Raw genomic sequence first — 12,534 nt, forward strand, 5'->3', positions numbered from 1 at the left:
TTATATTACACATGAAGGGACAAAAAGGATGAAAAACCATATTCAATGCATAAGACACGTAGCATACTATAATAGTAAAACACATGACAATAATATAAGCAAGAAAAGGCCCATTTCCAAGTTTAATAAACTATTGAAAGGAAGCTCTCATGCACACAAAAGTTATTCTCTCCTTTTCTTTCGAGATCCATTTTATACAACATATAATTACATTTGATAAACCACATAGCACATGATATGTAACACACAAACAAGGTTCATGGTATCGATTGTAAAGATGCTTAAAGTTGTTTGAGAGAAAGCATGCTAGCTTTCACTATCTTGTATGGCAAAGTCTTCATGTCTTCATATGAACACCTTTTTCTTTTGATTGGATTCATTGTTTGAAAAGGTCTAATGCAAATAGTAGCTTGTTTTATACCTTAGCCTTATCACACAAGATTTATAGGATTGGTGGTTATATCATGAAAAAAGGCATACTGCTATGCCTTTACAACTAAAAGATTACAAAACATCTTATTTGTATAATTCTTTTCTCATCTCAATATGGTAGACTAGGAGATATATTGGTATGGTATGGTTTAGTTTTAAATTTTAATAAGCTTAGCACATGTAGTTAAATTTGAGGTAAGCTTAGCATCTAGTTTTAAATTTTAGTAAGCCTAGCATCTAGTTAAATTTGAGGCAAAAGACAAAATACTTAATTGCAATACCATCTACTTCTAGAAAAAGTTGAGCCTTTTCAATTCAACTTCTAGCTTAGAAAGGGTTGAGCCTTTTCAATTCAACTTCAAGAAAAGTTAAGCCTACTTCTAGAAAAGTAGTTAGTATTCTTTCAAAGCAAGGGAACATTACAAAATACCATAATTTGTTGTTGCTTATTCAAAGTAGTGGTCATTAAAATCATAGTTACTTTTATATAGATGGTGCCATGGTAGGGTGCAAGTTAGCATGTTAGTGATGTGTTGTCTTTTCAACATGGCATCTCTTCAAACGCATGGTTTTTTTATTCTGGGGAAATAACTAGAGCTTATATATATTTATAAAACATCTGATTTGTATAGACCGAGCAGCAGCAAAAACCATCACTTTGAAAGACATCGAGCAAGCCCCCATCATCGAATGCAAGGTTTTTTTCTTCTGTGGCCTCAGCTTTTTGGTTTGGATGATGGAGTTTTACTCTAGATTACAAACCAACCAACAAGACAATGTCAAACACATATGTCTGGGACCAATGCCCATGTAGCCAAGCAAGTTATTTTAGGCCCCGAGCAACCAACAAGACAATGTCAAACACATATGTCTAAGACCAATGCCCATGAAGCCAAGCAAGTTATTTTAGGCCCCAAGCAACCAACAAGACGATGCGAAACACATATGTCTAAGACAAATGCCCATGTAGCCAAGCAAGTTATTTAGGTCCCAAGCCTACTCAATCCTTACCTAAGTGGGTTTTAAGGTCATTATAGCACGTTTGGAAGAATGACCCTACAAATTGGTGGTAGATATCAGGGGTGATACCCGGAAGGGGAGGAGTTTGGTAAGCCCACACAAGCGCAGTGGAGTCGCCTGTAGCATTAACCTTATGGTGGAGAGAGACTTGAATGTTGACATCCTCGAGGTTAGCAAAGAGGGGGGCATTGCCACCTTCTATCTTATACTTAAGGCTATGATTAATCAAATCCAATTCGAGAAGCCTCTCAAGGAAGTATGTGGGAGGTTGATGGGATGGTGGGCTTGTCACCTTTCTTAGGCAGCCCACTGTGTGTGGCTCGCCTTCTAGAAGCTCCGTCTTGCCCACCACATGAGGCGCCCATTTGTCCATCGCTAGAAAATCTTGAGTGATTGGCCACACCACCTCCACTGGGGCCTCCAGAAGGAACTCGAAGCTTCCTTTCCACACCGCCATTGTATGATTTGCTTTAGAGCCAAGCCCTTCAAAAAAAAAAAAAACAGCCCAAAAAATGTATTACATTGTAAAAGAATGGAGATAACCTATGTTTACCCTTGAACGGCCAAAAATTGAATTTGGCATCTCAAAAAGAATTGAAATGGAGATAACCTATATTTACCCTTGAAGGCCCAAAAATGGTTCCAAACGATGAAGAAGCGCTTCACAACTCTGCTCTCCTCTGCTCCATGAGAGCATTGAAAAGAGCAACACTTCTTTAATCCCCCCCCCCCCACGTTTTAATATGTTTATTTTTTGGACTCATCCCACTTGTTTTGATTCCTTCTAATAATAGGATCCTTTTCCTCGCCTTTTGTGAAGAACATGGAGAACAAAGACATTTTCCTTAGTTTTGTGGCTTTTAATTTTCGTGGGGGCCCACGGATTACATAAACATTTTTCACAAAACTAAAATTATGCACCCTCTTAGTTTTAGCATTTCCTAACGTGTGCTTTTTACGTTGATTTTGGCACTGAGTTGACTTTCAAAAAATGCCTTTCCCACTTGAATTTGCAAAAAAGGCGTCTCAAGTTTTGTTAGATAAAAAATTTGATGTAAAACAAGTAGCCACCCCAATTCTATTCTATATGCTTGTTGATGCTTTGTGTTATTTAAATATTTGTTTGCATTTGTTTGTGCATATGTATTCAATATATACTCAATTGGCATAAGCCATATGGTAGGTGCACTCCACAAGGCATCACTTGTACTCCACCTCAAATGCACACAATTAAAGAGACTTTTTGGCTCATGCCAAAATGGCAATTGCATAAGAAAAGGCAATAGGAGTGTGGCATTGAGAATGAGACCTGTTGTGGGGACTCAACATATGTGTTCATTAAGGATGACATGTGGCACCAAGTCATAAAGAATAACGACACCCTCTTTAACATATGTTACATTTGGAGCAATTACCCTAGGAGTTCTTTTACAAGGTTCACAATTTCAAAAGCTTAGAGAGCATGTGAATTTTATTGTGTGCCTATTATACCCCTTGTATGTGAATTTTAAATTGTGCCTATTATACCACTTGTATGTTTGCAATGTTTTGCTATATCCATTAGAGCTATGTGTTGCTGGTGGTCTAAAATTGCATATAAATAATTTTACATAAATAATCTTCTATTGCATAACATGGAAAGATGTAGAAAGACTCTTGAGCTATGTGTCGCTTGTCTAAATTTGTGTATACTCTCTCTCTCTCTCTCTCTCTCTCTCTCTCTCTCTCTCTCTCTCTCTTAAATTAACCATTTCATTTTGATTGTGTAGAGGAGATCTTGGCGTTTTAGGGTTTTGTTTGTGCACATGATCTTACACAAATGGATTTCGTGCATATGGTATTTTAGGTTTTCAAATGCATAGAGGAGAATACTATGCAATGTTTTGGTTCCAAACTTCCAAACTCTATCTCTCTCTCTCTCTCTCTCTCTCTCTCTCACACACACACACACACACACACACACACACACACACACACATGCATGCACACACACACACACATACACGTACGTGAGTACACACATACACACACATGCACATACGTGAGTACACACATGCACGTATGTGAGTACGCACAGGTGCATGTGCACACACACACACACACACACACATCATAGTAGAGGACATGGCTAAGAAGTTAGAGAGGTGTGGTGGTGAAGCAAGCAACTTCACACAGAGGCAAAACGGTGATGTGTAGGGCATGGGTAAGGCATGTGAGGGTGATTCGTGGGACATGAGAGGGTGGCATAAGAGGGTGGGGCATGGATCCAAGGTAAACCTTATTGGACCTTAGGTTATATTAGTTAATTCTTATAAAAACATGCATTAATTGATATAGTGTAGACAATTTTCTTAGTATGATCTCTCGATCTTTATAGATTGAAATGTAAATTCATAAAAGATAGTTAAACTTAGCACATACTCAAAATCTTTCTTTATAGATTTTTTTAAATAAATATTTAGTAGAATATATACTTATAGATTTTTTAGAACATAAAATAACATTTTTGAGCATGCCTTCTCATGATCACTTTCTTACTTGTAAATGCCCTCCATCCTTAACAAATTTAGAGAACATGCTGTTAAAATTACAGCAATGTGATGAGCTATGGTGGATCAAGCTAGAATCAACATCATTAATAAAGAGATTAGATGATAATTAACACGTGATTAGTGAGTAATTAACTGATAGCTTAATGTAGGCATGGATAATAAAAAACCAGCAAGTTCTCATTAGGCCAATGTCTCAATTTATAGAGTTTACATCCAAGCATCTAATCCCACTGATTTCTCCTTGATTCACTCCACCTCTTTTGCTTGATTCTCTCCACCTCTCCCAGAATATCTCCACACCTCCTAAATCTCCTCATGCTACCCTTTATTCTCTCCCAATAGATTCTTCTCACCTTTTCACATGTTCTCTCACATTTACAGATTCTCTTTTACAGCCTCTATAGCCAAGGGCTTGTTCTCGCACACTCCCTATTCACTTGTATATATCAACACCTCCCCTCAAGTGAATACTCCTAGCACACCTGGACCCTATACCAAGTTTCCCTCTTACTTGATAGTCCGCGACCAGTGCCTCAAGTCCCTAAACTCATAGTCCTTGACACTCTCTCTCTCTATATGTCCAAGGCTACTATAAGTGCCCGTGACCTTGACTAAAGTGCTCACACATACATCTACCACCACATGGCCTACATCATCGGTGGCTCAGAGGTGCTCAGAGGTGGTTTTACTTTGTTGGGGCAGGTACATTGGATTGTGGGGTCTCTCTCTCTCTCTCTCTCTCTCTCTCTCTCTCTGAGATTTTCACATGGCTCCTCAATCTTTGGAGCCTCACATCTTCTCTTGTCTTCAGTCTTCTCTTGTCTTCAGTCTTCTTGTGACAGCTTCTCTTCACGCATCCCTGTCTTCCTCGCGCGTCCATGTCTTCCTTCAATGCTTCCTTTAGCTTTTCTTCTTTTGGTGTGGATCTTCCTCTTGGAAAGAGATCTTCTTCTTCTTTCATGGCTGGGGCCATGAGCTTGTCCGTCAGTTCTTACTCCATGTGAGCAACATGTTTAAATGGTTTGTTGACAGTTCTTTTGGGCTTTTGATGTTTATCTTGTGTCATTATGCAATGCAAACCCAACTCTATGTGGGAGGTCTTACCTCTTGCCTTATTCTGGACAAGGGCTGTGTCTGATCCCATTTTTATACTGATGTAATGTGCCCAATATATAATACATATAGCATTCATTCTTATGCACATTCCCAAATGCAACTCTGGCTGTGAACAATCTTGAATTTGAGTGTGATTTGCAGGCATTAACCAAGGGCTAAATGCAAAATGATGATTACCACAAATTTATCAGCATAATTTTACCAGAAATTACATTAAATCAAGGGTAACGTGCAATCTAAAGTTATAGGGATCTGTATCAGATACCTAATGGTTAATATGAATCCTCAATTGCACCAAAATATAGTGATTAGCACTGATTAATCATTGATTAGTAAATTAATCCTCTGTTTTGTGTACAGAAAATAGAGTATGTGAGGAGCCCATAAATAACAAAGAGATTAGATGATAATTAACAAAGGGATTAGATGATATTTAACTAATTAACTGATAGCTTAATGTAGGCATGGATAATAAAAAACCAGCAAGTTCTCATTAGGCCAATGCCTCAGTTTATAGAGTTTACATCCAAGCATCTAATCCCATTGATTTCTCCTTGATTCACTCCACCTCTTTTGCTTGATTCTCTCCACCTCTCCCAGAATATCTCCACACCTCCTAAATCTCCTCATGCTACCCTTTATTCTCTCCCAATAGATTCTTCTCACCTTTTCACATGTTCTCTCACATTTACAGATTCTCTTTTACAGCCTCTATAGCCAAGGGCTTGTTCTCGCACACTCCCTATTCACTTGTATATATCAACACCTCCCCTCAAGTGAATACTCCTAGAACACCTGGACCCTATACCAAGTAGATTCTTCTCACCTTTTCACAGGTTCTCTCACATTTACAGATTCTCTTTTATAGCCTCTAGCCAAGGGCTTGTTCCCGCACACACCCTATTCACTTGTATATTTCAACACATGCAACAATCTCAAATCATGTAAAAACTCACACACTTAAGTTAATCCACATAGCCATCTAATCAAAATAAGTTGGTTGAAACCAAAAACACACAAAGAGCTCTTCTTACTATATATGTAATGTACATTGTATATTTGAATGTATGTAAAATAAACCATGGAGATTGAAAGTGAAAAAAGCGTTGTTTCTTTCATTTCTTTAAATCTTTTTTTTTGGGAAAATTTTTGAAACCTTATTTGTATATTTTCTTTATCAAGGATTCTGTGCCATGGTACTAAGCTCCCCCACTAGTGCACAAGTCCTTACCAAAAATGAAACACTACTTAGATTCTTACCGATGGAAAGCAAAATCATCCTAACTCACAAAGCTACATCAGTATAAAACAAACATGAAACATTACAAAAGTAAGTGTGACCATATATTCAATCTACACCATGCATTTGTTTCAAATCTACACCATACATTTGCTTTCTCTTTTTTCAAAGTGAGTAATCTAATGTTGGTTCTATGGTTCAAACCATGAATCTACACATTGGAAGACCAAGGTGTTACCACTAGGGCTAGAGCCCCATGACAATGCCATACATTACTTAACATGAATGGTGAGGATTAAAAGTGGAGCATACTTAATTTTGTAGATAGCCTACATGATGCCCTCCTTAATCTTCCTCCTAATCCTTCACTAATTAAGAATAGCAAGGCTCAAATAACACCTAATTACATGATTCTGTCCCTAATCCATGACTAATCAATTATAAAATAAGGCTTAATAGAATGCTAATCAACTCACTAAACCATTGAATGAATCTAAATCATGATTCATAGGCTACTAATCAAATCATAAGCAAGAGTAAACTACTAAAATAACACTAACAATGCCAAGAGCCAAGATGACTCTCATTCCACTCCAAAGTGTCTTTTTATATAAAAAGATAGGGTTCGGGCTGTTTCCCACCTAGCCCTAAACCTAATCCACCATAGCCCACACTTGGGCACCATCTATGGCCCCTTTTTGTCCACACTAAAGGCCCAAAGAAACCTTAGACCCTTCCTAGCCATCTACAGGTACTATGAGACTTAAAACGTTTCACTATCCCCACTTGGTGAAAAGATAACAAAAGAGGTACAACTCCAAGGAGTACAATAATAAGCACATTGTAGACCATGCCGATATCTCCTCCTCTCTCACCCGACTTTTGTACCAAGAGATTCCATTTCATTGGGGACCAAACCAAGAGAACTTTTTCCATGCATGCTGGGTTTATTACCCCAAAATTGTTGTATCATCTTTCATGTTCACATAGATGCCACTAGTGGGGCAGTAGTGCTTACCCATCCGGATGACACCCGCAAGATGGACCGGCCTATCCACTATGCGAGCCATATAAATTGAGATGAGCATAACTACTCCACCACTGCGAAAGGGAAGGTTTGGATTTTCTGTGTGCCCTTTATGAATTTGTGCAACAAGGGGCATCCATTTTGTGGTGATTACTAATCGTTACTACCTTGAAGTACCCTCTTAACAAGGCTCAAGTGTTATAGGTCTTGCATCTGGAGGTGGCTGTTGCTTTTTAAAGAGTTTGACTTCGAGATTATGGTGTAGTTGGGGAAAGAGCATGTGATGGATGATCTTTCAAAAGGAACTAGTGTTGCAAACCGGCTTGTAGCATTTGTGATGACTTTCTAGACAATATGTTTGTAGTAGATGCCACTCCCACTTGGTATGAGAATATTGTGGTGCTATTGAGCATGGCCTAGTTTTTTGAATCAATGATCCCCAAGGAGAAGCACACTTCTCATCAAGAGATGACCATACCAAATCATCATGGGTCAGCTCTACAAGATGTGGAGGGACGAGGTTCTTAGCCCGTTACATCCACCCTCATAAGGTGAACTTTATTATGGAAGATGCCCATGAAGGTCCAAGTGTGGCGGCCACCTTCTAGGGCACATCATGGCAAAGAAGATTATGCAGTCTAGGTTGTGGTGGCCATCCCTTTTTATAGATTACAAGAACCATGTGCGACATTGTGATTTGTACTAGAGGTCGGGTTGTCCCAAGCCCACAAGTCCACACCCCATGGGAGCCCTTTGAGAGATGGGGCATAGATTTTGTGGGGCCTATCACTCCCAAAGCAACTATGTATACATTCTTATAGCCACAAATTATGGCATCAAATGGTTGGAGGCAAAGACGAGGGATAACACCATGGTGGCCACATTGGCCAAATTCCTCTATGAGAACATTTTTACTAGATTTGGGTGTCCCCTGGAGATAATTAGTGATAGAGGTCCCCATTTCATCAATGAGGTGATGGTGGATGCCTTGCTTGCCCAATATCAAGTCTTCCATAGAAAGTCATACACATACTACCCAAGAGCCAAGATAGGTGGTGAGCACTAACAAGGTGCTATGCAAGAGGATGCTCAAGGTAAGGTGAGATCAAAGTGGGACCAACCCCTTCTGGGTGTACTCTGGGCTTATTCCACTACTTTCAAGGCCACCACTTTGTACACCCATCCCAACTTGCTCTTGGTCTAGAGATGGTCATTCCCTTTGACTTCAATGATCGATATGTGCGGGTTGGCAGCCCAGGGAAGAAGGATTTGGAGCGGCCTATTCGACTAGGCAGGTGCAACTCAAGGCCCTAAAGGAGACTCGTTGTCTAGCATATCTGGCTACAAAAGTGGAGGAATCAAGAAGAAAAGTTTGGCATCATTGCTATAATTTGCAGTAGGGGATTTGGTCCTAGTGTACAACTCCAAGTTTTTGAAGAAGGCCCAGAAGCTCAGGTATGGGTGGCAAGAGCCGTATAAATTGGTGGACATTTTGCCTAGAGGAGCACTACAACAAGCCACCCAAGACAACAAGGCACTCCCCCAAGGTGAAGAAATATTCGCTCAGTGAGAGGTAAAGTCTCCCCTCTTCCTCCACATGGTACATTGTGTATTCGTATTTTTTCTTCTTCTTTTTGCTTAATTTTGGGTTCACTTTAGACCCCACCATGAGGAAAGTGTGTCACCGTCACAAAGTTTTGGTTTGCCCACCATCACAAAATTTTGGTTCACACCACCCTCCACAAATGATCAAGAGGATAAGACCATGAAGCTGAAGTTTGCACTGACCAATAGCTCCCCAAAAAAAGAAAATAGGAGCGTTCAGCTTCAGTAGCTCAAAACAAGAGCTCAGAACCTCAGCTACTAGCAATGGGACTTCTATAATAGCCCGCTGTTGCGTGGGAAAAAAAAGAGTTTGGATTTCTTTTGCTGACCACACTAGCACCTCCTGCCACCCACATTGAGAGGTTCTTTAGAGCCTCCCCTCGCCGTGTTTCTATCGTCTCCATGGTGACCTGTTCACGTTAAGTAGGCCATGTTTCCACGGGCACCCAGGGACGAAGCCAGCTTCCAATCGGCTTTCAACTGGCTTCCACCCTAGCTGCCCACTGGCAACCAAGCTTTTATGGATTTTCGTTTCCATGAAAGCTAGAATTTGAATTTCAAACATGTCATCCGGATAAAATGCAAGCAAGTGCAAGACTGGAGAAGAAGAGTTACTTTTAAAAAATTTCAAAGGTTACCTGCACGACAGAGGTCTTTGGTCCAAGTTGTCGAGAGGGGGAAATTTGGAAAAAAAAAAAGCCCAAAAATAGGGTGTGACCGTGTGATGCGTTGGCTCTCCATTTGGTTGTGAGTTGGACTGATAGGGGCCGCCGCCGCGGTGCCTCTCACCAACCATCTCCCTATCCATGGAAAATTAGATCCAGTTGAGTGATTTCAACCACCTGCGGGTCAGGCCTGAAATTTGATGCCTAGTATTGGGCTTCATAAAAAATCCAATGACGTCTTCCCCTTATTTTCAAGGCGTCAAATGATGCCCTGATGTAATTTTCAAGGTTTCAAGCCTTATGTATCGATCTCTATCTCTAGCCCCAAACACTTACGGCCCACAGGCCATTGTCCAGTAATGTAAATCACTTAGTTTACAAACTATCAAATCGCTCATTAAGAGTGTGATTGCACACACATACACATTTTGTATGCACATTGAAGCACAATGGAAGACAAAGAAGCACATTGAAGCACATACACATTTTAGGCCCATATATATATATATATATATATACCCATGACTCCTTAGGGGTTTTTATAGGGTTTCTTTTGACGCCTTAGTCCCATTGGTAAGATTTCGTGTTGACACCTTAGAGCATTGTGCAAGGTGTATTTGACGCCCAAATTTATCGATGACGCCCAAAATGGGTATCAAATTTCAGGCCTGCTGCGGGTCCACACGCATCCACCTTCGTGGAAACATGGCCGTAGTTACTTGTGACCCCAACGGGTGCCCAGGGTTGTTAACTTCTTTGACGGGGTGATTCCAGGTCTCTTTGGCCCCTCTCGATTTTGACGGTAGCGAGAGGCACCTTTTCTAGTCTTGAGGTGGAGATCTTGGCAGTGACTCCATTTGGTGCCCCTCGACCTTCGTCCGTGACCTCGATAGATCATCCGGTTTATGCAGAGGTATCTTTCCCCTCGCCACCCTTTGGGTTTATTTTTGTCTTCCGAGTGTTGGGTTAGCATTATTTGAGACCCTCGATATTTTGAGGATGTCTATGAGGCACATTCTTGCTGCTTCCAATCCTCTTAGTGCCCTTGGTTGGGGAGTTGCTAGCGTCCCCTTTGTACCTAAACCACGGGAGGAGGAGGGTTATGCGGGATTGCCTAGCCATGACATGGTGGGTTTATGTAGAGTCCTTATTTTTAGGGGACATTCCGCATGATGCCCTCATGATCCCTCTTCCCCCCTCATTTACATGGATGTCAGTTCCTCCATAATCTTTGCCATAGCCACCCACCCCCATCCATGTTTTGTTTTATTACATCTTCACCCGCCTCGCCCCACACGCCTAGCTTGCACTCATTCCCACCTGTTTTTTGATCCCTTTCTTTGCCTTCATAGGGTGTGTCCCATTCCATTGGGTAGCCCTCGTGACCACTTTCATTCTCTCCTATGTCACTCACCTAGCCTCGCTCACACCATCCCTGTGTTTTGCTGTTCCACTCCTTTACCCATGTGGCCCATCCACTTTTATGCTCATCAAGCCACCCACCCTCCTTGTGCCCCAAGAGGAAGACACTACCCACCACTGAGCACGCTTACTCTTAAGAATCTGAGAGCTAGGGTGCCCATCACCACCAGTTTCTCCTGTTGTTGGGTCTACATCCTTGGTTACCATGTCACCCCCCATTACCACTTCATTCCCCTCTTCACCCATCACCCCTCCGCACCATTAGTGTCTCCTCTAGTCACCACTTCACCCATAGTTATTATCATAGTCTCTTCACTAGTGACACCTTCCTCTCCGTCACATTCCTTGCCTCGTGTTTCCTTGGCAGTGGTTTTTCAGAGTGTTTCCTAACCATGGTTATTTGGCTTGCCAGTGCATTCCGCATCTTCATTTTGGTGGCTTCTTTTCCACTGGTTCTAGAGTGTGTTCACATGGGGGACACCCTTATTGAGGCATCTCGGTGCCTTCATGGTATCACACTATCTCATAATAGATTGTTGCCCTGTATGCCACGGCCAAAAGTAAGGTTAACACTCGGGCCGAGCATGCAACTTTCTAGGCGTGAGCAGAGGCAACTGAGGTGGCCCATGCAAATGTGCTTCAGTCATTGTGTCAGAGCATGAGGCAGCGATCTCTTGGTTGTAAGCAGGTGTTTGACCTCTCCACTACTCCCACCACCATGGATGAGACCACGGTGGCCACCCTGAGGCAGAGAGAGGATGACATTTTGGTTGATCTCGAGGAGAAGCATGCGGAGGGGACATTGCTACTATACTACAGCAGCACGAGATAGAGTTAGCTCGGATTCATGCCCAATATGAGTAAGAGATAGAGTTAGCTCGGATTCATGCCCAATATGACCAAGAGATATCTCACTACACGGCATGTAGAGGAATTGGCTACTCTGTGAGCCCAGGCAAGGAAGAGGATGATCTTGCAAAGATGCACTGCTTGGCCACTCGTCTCGCCGTTCCACAGGACATATTAGTGCTTCTACTACCAGCTCCACAGTGGTGATCCTTTGAGCATAAAGGCATGGCTTCTTAGGGTTACAATTTTTGAGTTCTTTTCTAATTGTATGCCTCATTGAAGGCTTGTAGTTGCTCCTTTGAAGTGTGAAGGCTTGTAGTTGCTCTCTGAGGCATGATTTTACTAATTTCATTTCTATGTACTGTTTGCCGTGTGAGGGCCCATTTCAACAGTTGCTTTTTTAACAACATGTTTGTTATACTGTTTTTGTGCTTGCCTGGGATCATGGATGCCTATAGAGGTGCGTTCTTCTTCTTCTCCACCAACTCCACTCCCTACTGTGGTATCCCTCCATCCATTCACTGGGATGGTGAATGGAGTAGTAGTTGTGGGCGACCTACAGATAGCTCCGTCGAGCTCCTCTGTTGATCACCACAGTGATCCTCC

At 41.6% G+C, this 12,534-nt stretch overlaps 2 long non-coding RNA genes across 2 annotated transcripts; one reads left to right on the forward strand and one right to left on the reverse strand.

Moving 5' to 3' along the window:
• Window positions 1-986: 986 nt before the first annotated feature.
• LOC147623836 (uncharacterized) lies at window positions 987-2,138 on the reverse strand. Its single transcript, XR_015269291.1, has 3 exons — window positions 2,073-2,138; window positions 1,745-1,935; window positions 987-1,181 (listed from the first exon to the last, which is right to left on the reverse strand). It is a non-coding gene; the product is annotated as an uncharacterized LOC147623836 (long non-coding RNA).
• Window positions 2,139-10,435: 8,297 nt separating this feature from the next.
• LOC147623837 (uncharacterized) lies at window positions 10,436-12,301 on the forward strand. Its single transcript, XR_015269292.1, has 2 exons — window positions 10,436-10,570; window positions 11,492-12,301. It is a non-coding gene; the product is annotated as an uncharacterized LOC147623837 (long non-coding RNA).
• The last annotated feature ends 233 nt before the right edge of the window (window positions 12,302-12,534 follow it).

Source organism: Cibotium barometz, chromosome 26, assembly GCF_041138505.1.
Source record: "Cibotium barometz isolate CiBa-2024 chromosome 26, ASM4113850v1, whole genome shotgun sequence".
Lineage (NCBI taxonomy): Eukaryota > Viridiplantae > Streptophyta > Polypodiopsida > Cyatheales > Cibotiaceae > Cibotium > Cibotium barometz.